Source organism: Excalfactoria chinensis, chromosome 2 (assembly GCF_039878825.1).
Source record: "Excalfactoria chinensis isolate bCotChi1 chromosome 2, bCotChi1.hap2, whole genome shotgun sequence".
Lineage (NCBI taxonomy): Eukaryota > Metazoa > Chordata > Aves > Galliformes > Phasianidae > Excalfactoria > Excalfactoria chinensis.
In genome coordinates, this window is record NC_092826.1 from 113,743,966 (window position 1) to 113,756,220 (window position 12,255).

General features: G+C 36.9%; 1 protein-coding gene across 4 annotated transcripts in view; it reads left to right on the forward strand.

Moving 5' to 3' along the window:
* Positions 1-12,255, forward strand: part of RBMS3 (RNA binding motif single stranded interacting protein 3) — a 678,871-nt gene that overhangs the window by 632,716 nt on the left and 33,900 nt on the right. The gene's annotated exons all lie outside the window — the stretch shown is intronic.

The window sequence follows — 12,255 nt, forward strand, 5'->3', positions numbered from 1 at the left end:
GAGATCATTATCTTCATAAATTTGTTTACTGTCCAAAACTTTTGTATGAATAATTTATGGCAACATTTCAGCCTAAGGATTGTTCTCAGTGTGCATAACAAGTATTTATTAAACGGTTTCATACTGGAAGTTGTTATTAGACTTGCTGCCTTCCTGCTCCCAGGTTGGTTGTCCTTATCTTTATTAATTACTTCAGCTTCTAGACAAGATGACTGTCTTGCCACAGAATAAGATTTTATTTCTTGATTAAACAAGTCTGCAGGCAGCCGTCAGTTGCCTATATAGTAGTCACTGCTGAAAATAAAAGTAACAGAAAATTTAGAATTGGATTTTTTAAAAATAAAAATCACTGAATTGTGATCTAAATCTGAAGACACGAGCAGAATCATTCTTGCCTGGTATAATTAATTAATTGCATTCTGTATGTCGTATAAAAATCTATTAGATACCTGCATAGTGATGCAGAGTTTGGCTTCCATCTCTGAGGATTAAAACAGTGTGAAACTCTGGTAGCATTCAAGTCAGTGACAAAACTCTAATTGATTTCAATGGGGACAGGATTTCAGGCCAAATTGTTCAAATTCACTAAGCTAAAATCTGCACTTCGCTGTTACTGTTGCATTATGGAGGTTTTAACCACTGATATTGTAAATAGCTGAAAATTTGTCTTTGTCAAGTTTCAAGGATGTGCATTCATTTCTTTTCTGTGTTTCTGTTCACTCACAGTCACACAAGGCTGAAACACCACAAAACAGAATCTTTCATGATACTGCAGTTCCTAGATAGTAGAAATAGTACAAGAAGATACCACAAAGAAAATACTACAAACAAACCATTTCATGTACTTTTTAGTCCCACAAGTGGATTTTCTTTGTGCTTGGAAAAGCCACTGCAGAACAGAAGTATGGCTGCCAAGATGTTGGTCTCTATTGGTGTTTATCAGAACATCTGCTGTTAGTTATGTTGTGTCTTTTGATGTCAAAGAAAAAACAAGGGCTTGTTCGGTTTTTGGTGGAAGGGGGTTCAAACGGAATGAAGATTCACAACCATGCAGTGCAAAAAGTCCAGCCCTCGAGTCTCCATCACTCTGGAATTAATTACAGACCTCTTTTTTCTATCCACAAAGCTCTCAAGAAAAGATGGGAGTATTACCCACTTGCCTATCATCTTGCTCCTATTTATCTTCCTTTAGATGTTTCTTGTTTCCTTTTCCTCTGAGGCTACCCTTTGCCTCTGGCTAGGACTGACAAGGCTATTACATATATAGTAGTTTGTGAATAATAAAATCTGGCTTTGTGGGTTGAATCAAATAATAATGCTAAAACTTGTCCTGAAGTGAAGATCTGCAGAGGGAGAGGGTAGTGACATGGAAAAAGTTGAGAAAATGTTGTTTTGACTCAACTCCAGGAGACAGCTTGGGACTGGGAAAAGGGAGAGAAGAACAAAGACAAAATGTCTATAATCTTTGTTTTCATTTCTGGTCTATTGAACTAATTTTAGATATTCTTTTTCCTTCGAATTTAGATAAATTCTGAAATGGCATGTCATTTTGAAATATGGTGGAAACACTGCATTTTGACAGCTCCAATTTTTTTTATTCCTTTGGTCACAATTATGTGGCAAATGTGACCTGAATTCACAGGATATTCTATGCTACCTCAAAGTGCTCTTTCAGAATAATTTACTGTTCATCTCAGCAGTGGTTGTGTACTGTCCAGCTGGCCTTTTTTTCCTCCAGACTATAGTTTGTTTTTGAACTCCAAAGCACTTTTACCTTTGTGTAAAAGATGTCTTCATGAGCTCGTGGCTGCCCAATCTGTGCTACAAAAGGCTGATCATTCAGCTTGGGTCAAAGACTTGCTCTGGTGCATTCACCACAGAAGTGGGCAACAATCTTACTTTTCTTTGGCAGTGAAGCAAGTTGTTCAGTACTGTCTGAGAAAACAATGTTTGGTAGTATACTGTTTCCAATCAGCTGCCTTCTAGCCTGAAGAGTTGACTTTCATTGGATGAAAGAAGGGTTTAGAAAAAGACCTTGACAGTTCTTGACCTGTTCTTTCTTTGATAATCCTTAAGACCTGAGATTTTATTTATTTATTTATTTATTTTGTTGTTGTGTTGTTCTGTACATAGTGACTCGTAGAAAATGGTGGTTCACCTAAAAGGAATAAATTGGAAGTGTAAATAAATGTATGCCGAAGAGATTTACCTAATTTGCTCCAATAAACCCATTCATATTAGAAAACTGAAGCAGGAAACTCAGACTTAATTTGTCCATGTTGCTTTGATGGCCTCTTTCATTGATGGACAGAAAATGGCTCTTAAGCAAGTAGTCCAAACCTGGGATATATAGAAGTCTCGACATTCATTTGCCAAAATTGATGACTCTTTTGAAGTGGATTGAAATGAATTTTGATGTGAGGCAAATAACAAGCAAGGTATTACCACAGTGTAGAGAGAGGTAGTGATAAAGCTTTCAGTAATTTTAGGCATTGCAATACGTGCTAACCTGCATCCCCACCCTTCATTGGTCTTGGGAATGTTTTATCACAAGTTGCAGTGAGATCTTTTTCTGATGAAGAGTGTCTCTCTGTGAGTAGCTGATGCACAGACAAAACTGAACAGCTGTAGCTTGATAATGACTTTCAGTCCCAGCAAACTTCAGCAACAACCCAACCCGGTGACCCAGCATTGAGACTCCCCGTTCTATTACCAGTCCTCTGAGCCACTCTGTTCCCTCCATGTACTTCCAGCATATTTAACATGTTACAGCTGCGCTCAATGCTATACAATAGTTAAGAGGGCTGCCAGCATTTCCAGTATGAACTCATATTTTAAGGATAATAATTCAGCTGTAAAAATGTGCTTGAGGCTGAAACTTTATAAGGAAGATCTTGGCCCAAAAGTGACTTTATCTGAACCAAAAAAATAAAAAATTAAAAAAAAAAAAAAATCCTTCTATCCTTCTTGAACTTTTCATGTCCATTATTTTTTTATTATTATTATTATTTATTTTTTTTTTTAACCTGGCTGGTTAAAGTGCATTCCATCAATATTTTATTTGCTTACTTGAAAAGAAAATAAATGAAGTTTTGAGCAAGGTAGATTTAAGCTAACCATTTTTGATTAATTATCTGTACTGTATGAATTGGGAGATTAAATGATTTCTCTTACTAATTAATTTAAACTGAGGATATGATCAAAACCTCGTGTTCCCTTAGGGCCTGGAACTGTAATGACCCGAGCTGTATCCCAAGTCTGAACACTCATGAACCTGGGAAAGTTCAGATTTTGACGCAGACCCATTCCAGGACCTTAATAATAAGCTAGTACTCAAGGCCTCTATATGTCATTTAGTTTGTAAAGCATGTAGAGTTGCTCCCTTCTGCTTTTGTAGAAGGGAGACTTATACATTTCAAAATTTATTGTAGTATACAACCTGATCTCACTGGAAGCACTTTAAAACAAATGAGGACTTGAAATATTACATTTTTACTTAGAAAACCTGTTCAGCCCCTGTATACTTCTGTTTTCTGACTGTTGACATAAAAGTGAGGACCTGAGTTTGATTTCATTTGCATAAGTCATACCACACTGATTTAAATGAGGTTACTTTTCGATTGCTTGCTCCCTGTGCCTGCTGCCATCAGCTTTACTGGCTTCTTTTGGTCTCGTGTATTAGGGAAAAGTTTTTTTAGGTAAGGACATTTTTGTAGCACCATCTTCTTATGATGGAATATGAAGTAAGAAGTCACTGTTGAAGGTTTATGCCTCAGTCTTGTGTTTGAGTTCTCTCCCCAAGCTGGCACTGCTAGGTACCCAAATTTAAGCACTCAAAGTGCAAATCTCAATGCAGAATGGAGTGCCTTTCACCCATACCCTTCCTTTAGAGGTAACTATAGCAAAGAATCCAGAAAATGAAATATAGCTGGGGACCTGTGGCAGAGTGTTTATAGTTTGAAAAGTTCTTGTTTTATTTTTTAATGAGAGGAAAGGCAATGATGGGATAACTTTATTTTTGTAACTGTGCTAGAAAGGTTTCTGCTGAAATTTAACATATGGCATTACAAATCAAACTGAACATACAGATATACCATTTTCTGTATATGTCCTCTCTAGTAAAGCAGCATTTCTCCATTACAAGTTCAGAATGGAACCAATTGTTACGTAACATGATCTGTGGCTTAGTGCTGGATTTCCATGTATCAACTGATAAGTATTATTATTATTCAGCATAGTCTTATGGAGGGTGGAGGTTGGGTTTTTATCTGGACTTCAGAGTGATGCAGCAGTATGAGCCTCAGCAGGATCTCTCCTCCCCTGTTGCTGGATTCTTGGGAAACCTGATGACCCCTGCAACAGCATGTCTATGAGGGTACAGATTTCAGCCTAGCTTGAGAGTTAGCTCTGAACTGGTCATGAATCATCTCAGGCTCAACATTACAAGGACCAACATACAATCCATGAACAACTGTGTGAGAACCATGAGCTCATTCTCATTTGTTTTGATCATCAATAGTAAATTCTGAATTGCAAGAACCCGTCTGTTCTTGGAGCTTCAGGGAGACACTCTGATACCTACTTCTCCCTTGACTATTATCTTCTCAGGAATCAGGGAGCTCATAGAGGAGCACTCTGCTGTCAGCCACAGTGGCACACCTGCTCAGTGCTTCATCGAATACTACTGCCTTGTTCTTCTGAAAGCTGAAGACATTTCAGACATTTTCATGTAAGAGTGATTGTGATTCTAATCAGGTCCTTCTAGTGCTGTGGACTTAACACCCTACACAGCCATACTATTTTCCTCTGTTTCTGGTTGCGTAGGATGTCATTTTTCCATCTTACCTCTGGTGGATACATGGGGCTATATTACCAACATGGTAATAAACGATGTTTTTTGTTTTTTATCTTGTGTTATTAGCCAGTTCCTCGGATTTTCTGTCGTTCCCAGTGTCAGTGTTTGTCCTTCAAATAAGTGAATCTTCTAGCACAGCAGCTGAATTGCAGCTCACGTGGAGCAAATCCCTCCTGGTTTCAGGCAGGATATGAAACATAGCACATCTGTTAGAGATCACAGTTGCTGTTCTGTCAATGGCCGTTGCAGTAGTGAGGCTAGAAATGCATGTAGAAGAAATATCACAGATATTTCCTCTGCAAACCTAGTTAGCCAGTCTCGGTGCCTGGCAAATGACTTGTGTACTAAATCTTGCCTGGAAAAGCAGATATCAATAGTACAGTGCCACAGACATTTGGTGTGATCAAATGTCCCTTATCATGACTTCATGAAAACACACAGACAGGGAGGGCTGCCTCACCTTGCCCAGAAGTCTTGAGTCCCAGAGAAGACCAAGGTGCTACCACATCAAAAAATTTATTTGCTTGTTGAAAAAAAAAAGTGTCAAAATAACTTGTCCAATAGCCTTAGTGAGTGTAATAAAAATAGCAATATCCTTTTTTATTTCCATATACTATTATAATTATAAAGATAAAAGATTAGACTATTGAGGATGCAAATATAGAATCCTTTTTGAAAGTTTGATTTGAACCCAGTAGGGCAGGAAAGGGAAAATTAAGGATGCTGATGCTAACTCATGTTTTAATGGTGCAGTTCTTTAAATTTTGCTTTGTACCTTGATAGAACTAAGAGCTGCCATCAAGTCAGTTTTCACATATGTCTGTAGTCATGAAGGAATAGAACAGAGCAGAATGGTTTGCAGAGGAAATATTTTTTACTTTTCACATCAGTAGTAGAAACTCCATTCTGATCCTGAGAAAATCTAGTTTAGAGCAAAGAGACTCCTGATTCCCTTTATTAGGATTTTATGTCAGCTTCTGGAAAACAGTGGATGAAGGAATTAGTCCACATCAGAAAATATGCTTTGGAGCATAAACAGAGTGGAATTGCCAAGCATAACGTTTTAGCATGTGTCACACACAAATGAGATATACATCAAGAATTCTGTGCAGGAAATAAAGATTTGTTTCCACTAATAATGTTGAGGTTTTGAAATCTGTACTTATTTTGACATGGAATGAAATGATGGTTATTTTTGTGAAATCTGATAGAGGGAGGGAATGGAGAAGATTTGTTCTGTATGTTTCAGTGGTTATGGTAAATCACAGCCACTGTGCTTCCTCTATCAGCTGGAGAAGCTAAGCCTCATGTGAGCATTCTGAGGATGTTTTTGTTTGCTATGGCTGTTCTTGAAAGAGTAAAAGCACTATTGCACGGACATATGAAGCCAGAGCACATCCAAGTGCACTTGTAAACTGAAGGGTAGAAAGAAAACAAAAGAAATATGATTTCTTGGTCCCCTCTAGAGTGGACTGGAAGAGGAGGCAAGAGCTGTCTTTCTGTGGTCTCAAATGCTGACTGTGACAGGTCATGTCCTTACTGCAGTGGCCCCTTCAAGTTAGCAGACCCCAGGGAAATTGCACACATTTTTACAGGCAAATACTAATGGTTTCTTTCTTTTGTTACTGTGGCAAGTTGGAGAAGAGGATGAAGTACAACTATTTCCTTTGCAGTCTAAATGGAGCATATGGGCTTGTGGTCTAGTCTACACATGTAGATGGCAAGAGCAAAGGTATAGCACAGGGCTATCAAACTGTGCTTCAGAGTCAATGAAGTATATTTTTCTTTCATAAACATTATAGGAATTATGGGAATATTCTTCATTGTCCTTTTGTAAAATGGCCTTTCCTCCTGAGATCTTATTTTGGGTGGAAAAATTGAAATCTCCCTGTAAAAGTCACTTTAGGCCTGAAATGAAATGGGGAACTGTTTGCTTGCAACATAAACACTATTTCTACTTTATATTTTTAAGTTGTTTTGGAATAGCAGACAGCTATATTGTGTGAAAGTTACGTTTTTTCTACTTGGGCAGAAGCATTGACTACTGACATAATATTACAGGGATATTTCTTGATGAAGTTCCAATACCAATACAGTTGCTAGTATTGCTTTATTTGTGCATATAGCTTTTTTCCTGCATCTGTATATGTAGGTTAATATCTATATATTCTGAAAAACTATGTTTCAAGCTAAGAGATGGGACATATAGTTAACCACAGGAAAAGAGTGGGGAAAAAACAATAGAGAATATTGGCTGTTGATGTAGGAAAGATGGAACGTATGAAAGGGTTACCATTGCTCTTTATTTACTGCACTAAATTATGTTACTTCTGGAAAGTAACTCTTCTGAACCTGTGACACATAAGAAGAAAGTTCTTGAATATGCAGGGAAAATAAGGATGAGAAAGCTCACTTGTATGTTTTCTAGAGCTTTAAATAAGATGTGATGATGATATCAGATGAGAATTTGAATATATACCCGAAATCAGAAATATTGTAGTACAAGGCTGTGGTTTAATACTTGCTACAGAAACAGGACTCAGAGTTAAAGGTCTGTACCAATGTTTGCCCATTGCAAAGTTCAAGTTGTTTTGAATTCAGTGCAGTATTTGGGCTTCCTGGTTGTTTTTCCCCACTTTTAGTGAGATTTTAAATTCAACAGAGTAATGAAATGAAATCAAATCTTAAGATTATTAGCTGATCTTCCTCACCATATTCATATAACTATTAAATCTCAGATTAGGCAGGAAATGCCAAGGTAACTTTTCATTGAGAAAGAGAGAAAAGTGTAGAAATATGTTTTCTTTGATTTTAAAGTGTGGTAGGTATTTGTGACATATCAACAAGTATCCCTTGCAAAGGGGACAATTAAGGGCAGGGTGGTTTTTCACAGCTACCTTTAGTCTCCCAGCTATAGCCATGAAAGCCTGACCAGTGAACAGTCAGCTCAGAGCATTTCACCAAGATCAGTGCCCTGTCAAGGGGACTCTTTCCTGCTGTATATAAGATGCTGCCAAAGGAGATGAGAGAAGTCAGTCTAGACAGAACAGTAAACCAGTAGAGATATGTCTGCCATTTATTCTGTATGCAGAGGGAGTATGTTTATGTGGAAGAAAATAAAAAAAAAGTATGTTGGATTTTTCATATTAATTCTTGATAGACAAGTCTTGCCTGATAAGTATGAAGAAAGTCATCCTTTCACTCAGTTTAATAAAATCCCAAGAAACAGCATGTTCTTGATAACATAAAGACATTCACATGGTGGAATGGTAATAAGATTCAGATGGAATGACCTGGTGCTTATATGACTCACACTGTGTCTCTAAAAAAACTCTGATAAGTAGGTTTTCTGCTGTACTGCTTTTTGGCTTCACATTGTCCAGTATTTACAAGGTAAAATTTTTAAGTGTTTAATTTGTTAAAACTTCCTAAAAAAAAAGAAAAAAGTAAATTTTAAAATAGGCAGATGCTTATCACAAGCTTTAGAAACTATTTATTCAGCTGGCTGGTATTTGTGCCTTAAATCCAATATCAGTATGAGAACAGAAGAATAAAAGAGAAGCCTTTAATACAGTTCATTATCTAAAAAGCTGGGACTAACTAATCCTTCCTCCCACTGGCCCCCAAGTGCATCACTCAACTAGTGAACTCTATCTTCCTAAAGCCTGCTAATATACTTTTTATGTCTGATGTCACTTTCCCACCCTTCAAGGCTCATAAAGTGGCATGTGTCATTGCACCAACATAAACTTCATTTCTAACTGTGTCTTTTGGTATTGGCAATTACTTGAGGATTGTTTATTTAATTTAATAAACAGGTTGTATTTAGTTTTCTTCCCATGGTTTCAGTTTGTTGCCATATGGGAAAAGCACAGTGTTTGTAGTTGTTAAAACTGGGCATCTTTCTCTGCAAATGATTAACTGGGTGATACCTTGAAATAAATACATTGACTTTCTTTTATGAAAGTTTTGTCCACAGAGCTCAGAGCATTTTAAAACAGCAAGGTCTTTCAATTAGGTCTAAATATCAATGAAATTATCTTTGGTTTATGGCAGTACTGAAAAAAATCATAGATTTTCTTCTGTGTCACTGGTTCTTTGCATGTTGACCTGTTCATTTCTTTTAAAGCCAGGATAACACTGACAGAATTGTCTGACGATTCATATGCCAAGATTATCTTGCCAAATTTGAATGACATTATAGCAACCAGTTTCTTGCAGGAATTATGAAAAATCGAATCATTTTGATGCAGAAGAGCAGACCTCAGTAACTGGCAGGACAGTAACTTGTTTTGGCAAAGACAGTGGCAAAAATTTCATCATAATTTCTTCTACTGCTTTTTCAATTAAGCATGGCCTTCAGTAGCATCATGCCATGCTAACATGTCTCTCTATAAAGCTTACAACATCAGTAAACTCAGACATACAAGCAGATGAAGGTGTTGCTGCAACCTTTGCCAGTTGCCAAGTGGACTTTTATCAGCAAATGCCGGTTATGAACTGAAAAGAATCAAATTATTTTTAATGTGAGGGTAATGTCTGTTGCAAGACATCATTGTCTTCCTCAGATAAATAAGTTGAATATGGATGGACGTGACAGCATGTATTACAAAATGGTCTGGAGACTGGCCGTCACCCTAACAACCAGACGATATTTCCTTAATGAAGTATAATTTTTTCCCTACATGATCACAAGAGGATTCCACAAACTCTGTTGAATTAATAGACTGGGAAATGCATATAATTCTCTGCTCTAGGTAACTGTCAGCTTCAAACACATTAAGCTTGTTCATGAAAGATTCATTGTTTATTTTTTTTCTCAGCTTCTTTTCCTAACATTAAATTGTGTATATTTAGAGATCAGAATATATGCATTCTCTATTTAACATAATATGTATAGTTTGCATGAGTAGTTTTTTCTCCTTAACATATTTTCTCTCCAGTCCATATTTCTGTGAAGAATTTGTTTGCAAAACTGTCTTGCTTGCTCAAAGAAAGACATTTGGTATCAGATTTTTCAACTGTGTGTCTGGTCCTTGCATTTGCTGCACTAAATCACAAGACTTTCTTCACTGTCCTTTCTTCAGCTGTAGGTTTCTGAATTTATACACAGAAATAGCTATCGCTCTGTCACATCTGTAATCACAGATAGTTTCTCCGAACATTCCTTTGTAATAAACATCTCTAAGAAGAATGCTAGGTATATTAAGGCTTTGGACATCCTAAATTAATTGCAGTATTGGGCTGCAGGAGGGTGCGGAGTGACTTTCTGCTTATCCCATTACACTTCACAATGTGATCTGTGCTGAAACCTCCGAGGCAATTGTCCATCTCTAAGTAGCAGAAGAAAACTGCTTGGAAAGGGAACTAAGAACTAGTTTACAGCTGACAAATTTGGTTTATGCATTTACAGTTTGGTACAGTGAAAAATGTTGGTTTGTGATGTGAGTCATTCTGAGCAGTGTTCATGATTTCTTACTGTAATCAAAGAGCAGGTGAATGTTCAAGTCCCCAGGACAGTGTCTGGATCTGTGTTTCTCTACAAGTGCATCTCTGGTATCCCAGACTGCTGAATTTTGCTCATTTCTTTCCTTGGGCATGATGCTACTTTAAGTAGACTTGTACACTGAATGCACAATGCAGTGAGTGCAGAATGGGCTAAGCAAGTGTATGTCCTGCAGAGTCGATTTCAGACTTTCAGGAAAATGAGTAGATTTTTCAACAAAAAGAGAGGAGCAGCATGAAAAAGAAGAGTGATGTGTAAGTAAGAAAGAAGAGTATTTTAAATTATTTAATAACCCTACTTTGACTGTCTAGATTTTCAAGGGTTCATGGTAACAGGGATTAGCACTCTGGTAGCTCATTAATGTAAGTTAATCCATGGGCTAGCTTACTGTAATTACTGTAATCTAGTACAAGTTAATATGACCAAAAAAGTCACAAAAGTGCTTGTAAGTGCTGCAGGTTTGATACTTGCACACTGACTGCTTTGTTCTGGAAGTATTTATTTGGAATCATGACTGATATTCCATGGAGGCTGTTTTCAGTAATTTGCCAGATTTCTCTAGCGACTGTTGTCAGTATGAGAAGCGTAATCTAGCATGTGACATGAGACAAGTGTGTATGTATTTTGTACATTGATGTATTACAAAGAGGACTGACCAAGTTAAGTCTACCTCCTCTTCATCATTGAATGCATGCAATGAGTTCCCATAAACTGCAAAATTTCAGCTCCTCAGATAGGATGTGCGCAGACAGAATATCATTGGAAGATGAGAAAAAAAACAGCAGTTGTCACTTCCCCAGCATTTTTTCTTTTTGTTTATTTCTTATTTGTAACTGAAAATTTGAAAGTTCTATGTTCAAGTCTGGTCCTTGTCATGGCAGTCAGATGGGTCTACATAAATGTGAGATATCTACTCAACAAGTGTGCTGTGGTTTTTTGGAACTAGGCTATTTTAGATTCCAAATTAAAGGTGGATTTTATCAGTAATCTGAAACAACAGCAACAACAAATCAACTTTCATTCTTGTGAAAAACAGATTAATTCACCTTTTCCCATGCTTTTTACCAGATAAAATATTGTGAGTCCTTGTGTTCACAAAAAAAATACACACATAGTAGAGCAATTAAATGTGAAGAAATAACTAAAAATACCTCTGTGTTTCTCTATCTGGAAAAGAAAGTGAAAATGACTGTTTCTGGTGGATGTTTTCTAACTAACACAGGAAATAGCATTCTATACTGTTGCACAGAAGAGTATCAGCTCTTCACTAAGGCATGAGTTCACCAATATGTGGAGCGGGAGAGCAAAAAATGAGGAATACAAATGACACTCTCTCCAAAGCTCTGGCATGCCTTTTGTTTCATTTTTGTTTGAAGTCTTTTTCTTGCTTTAGTGTATGTGCTGTTTGTTATTAATGTGTTTGTTTTTCATGCAGAGAAGAAAAATGCTTTTCAGTGCTGCATGTGTGTTTTAAGTGGGTGTCACTGCCACACTCATTGTCAATAGCTAGTCTTACTTAATCAGCTATGAAATGTCATGAGCAAGGATTCTTAATTGAGACTGGAAAATCCAAGACAATTACCATAATAGGTTGAAGATCTCAGAGACTGGAGGTTCTAGAAGTCAGAGAAAATTGGGGACATATGTATTCTGTCTGTGAGATTGTTCTGAATAGAATGTGGAAATATATAAATGACAGGCATTTTGCAAAGTACAGTAGCATTCATCATAGAAAGAACATATGCATTTTTTTGCCAGAAGTAATGAAGTAAAAAATGATATGTAATTGGAACTGACATAAAATGGCCTCATTAGCAGTGCAAATAATATATGTATGTAGCTTGGCTGTCAATAGAAACAAAACATATTTCCTCTGACAGATATATTAGTCTCT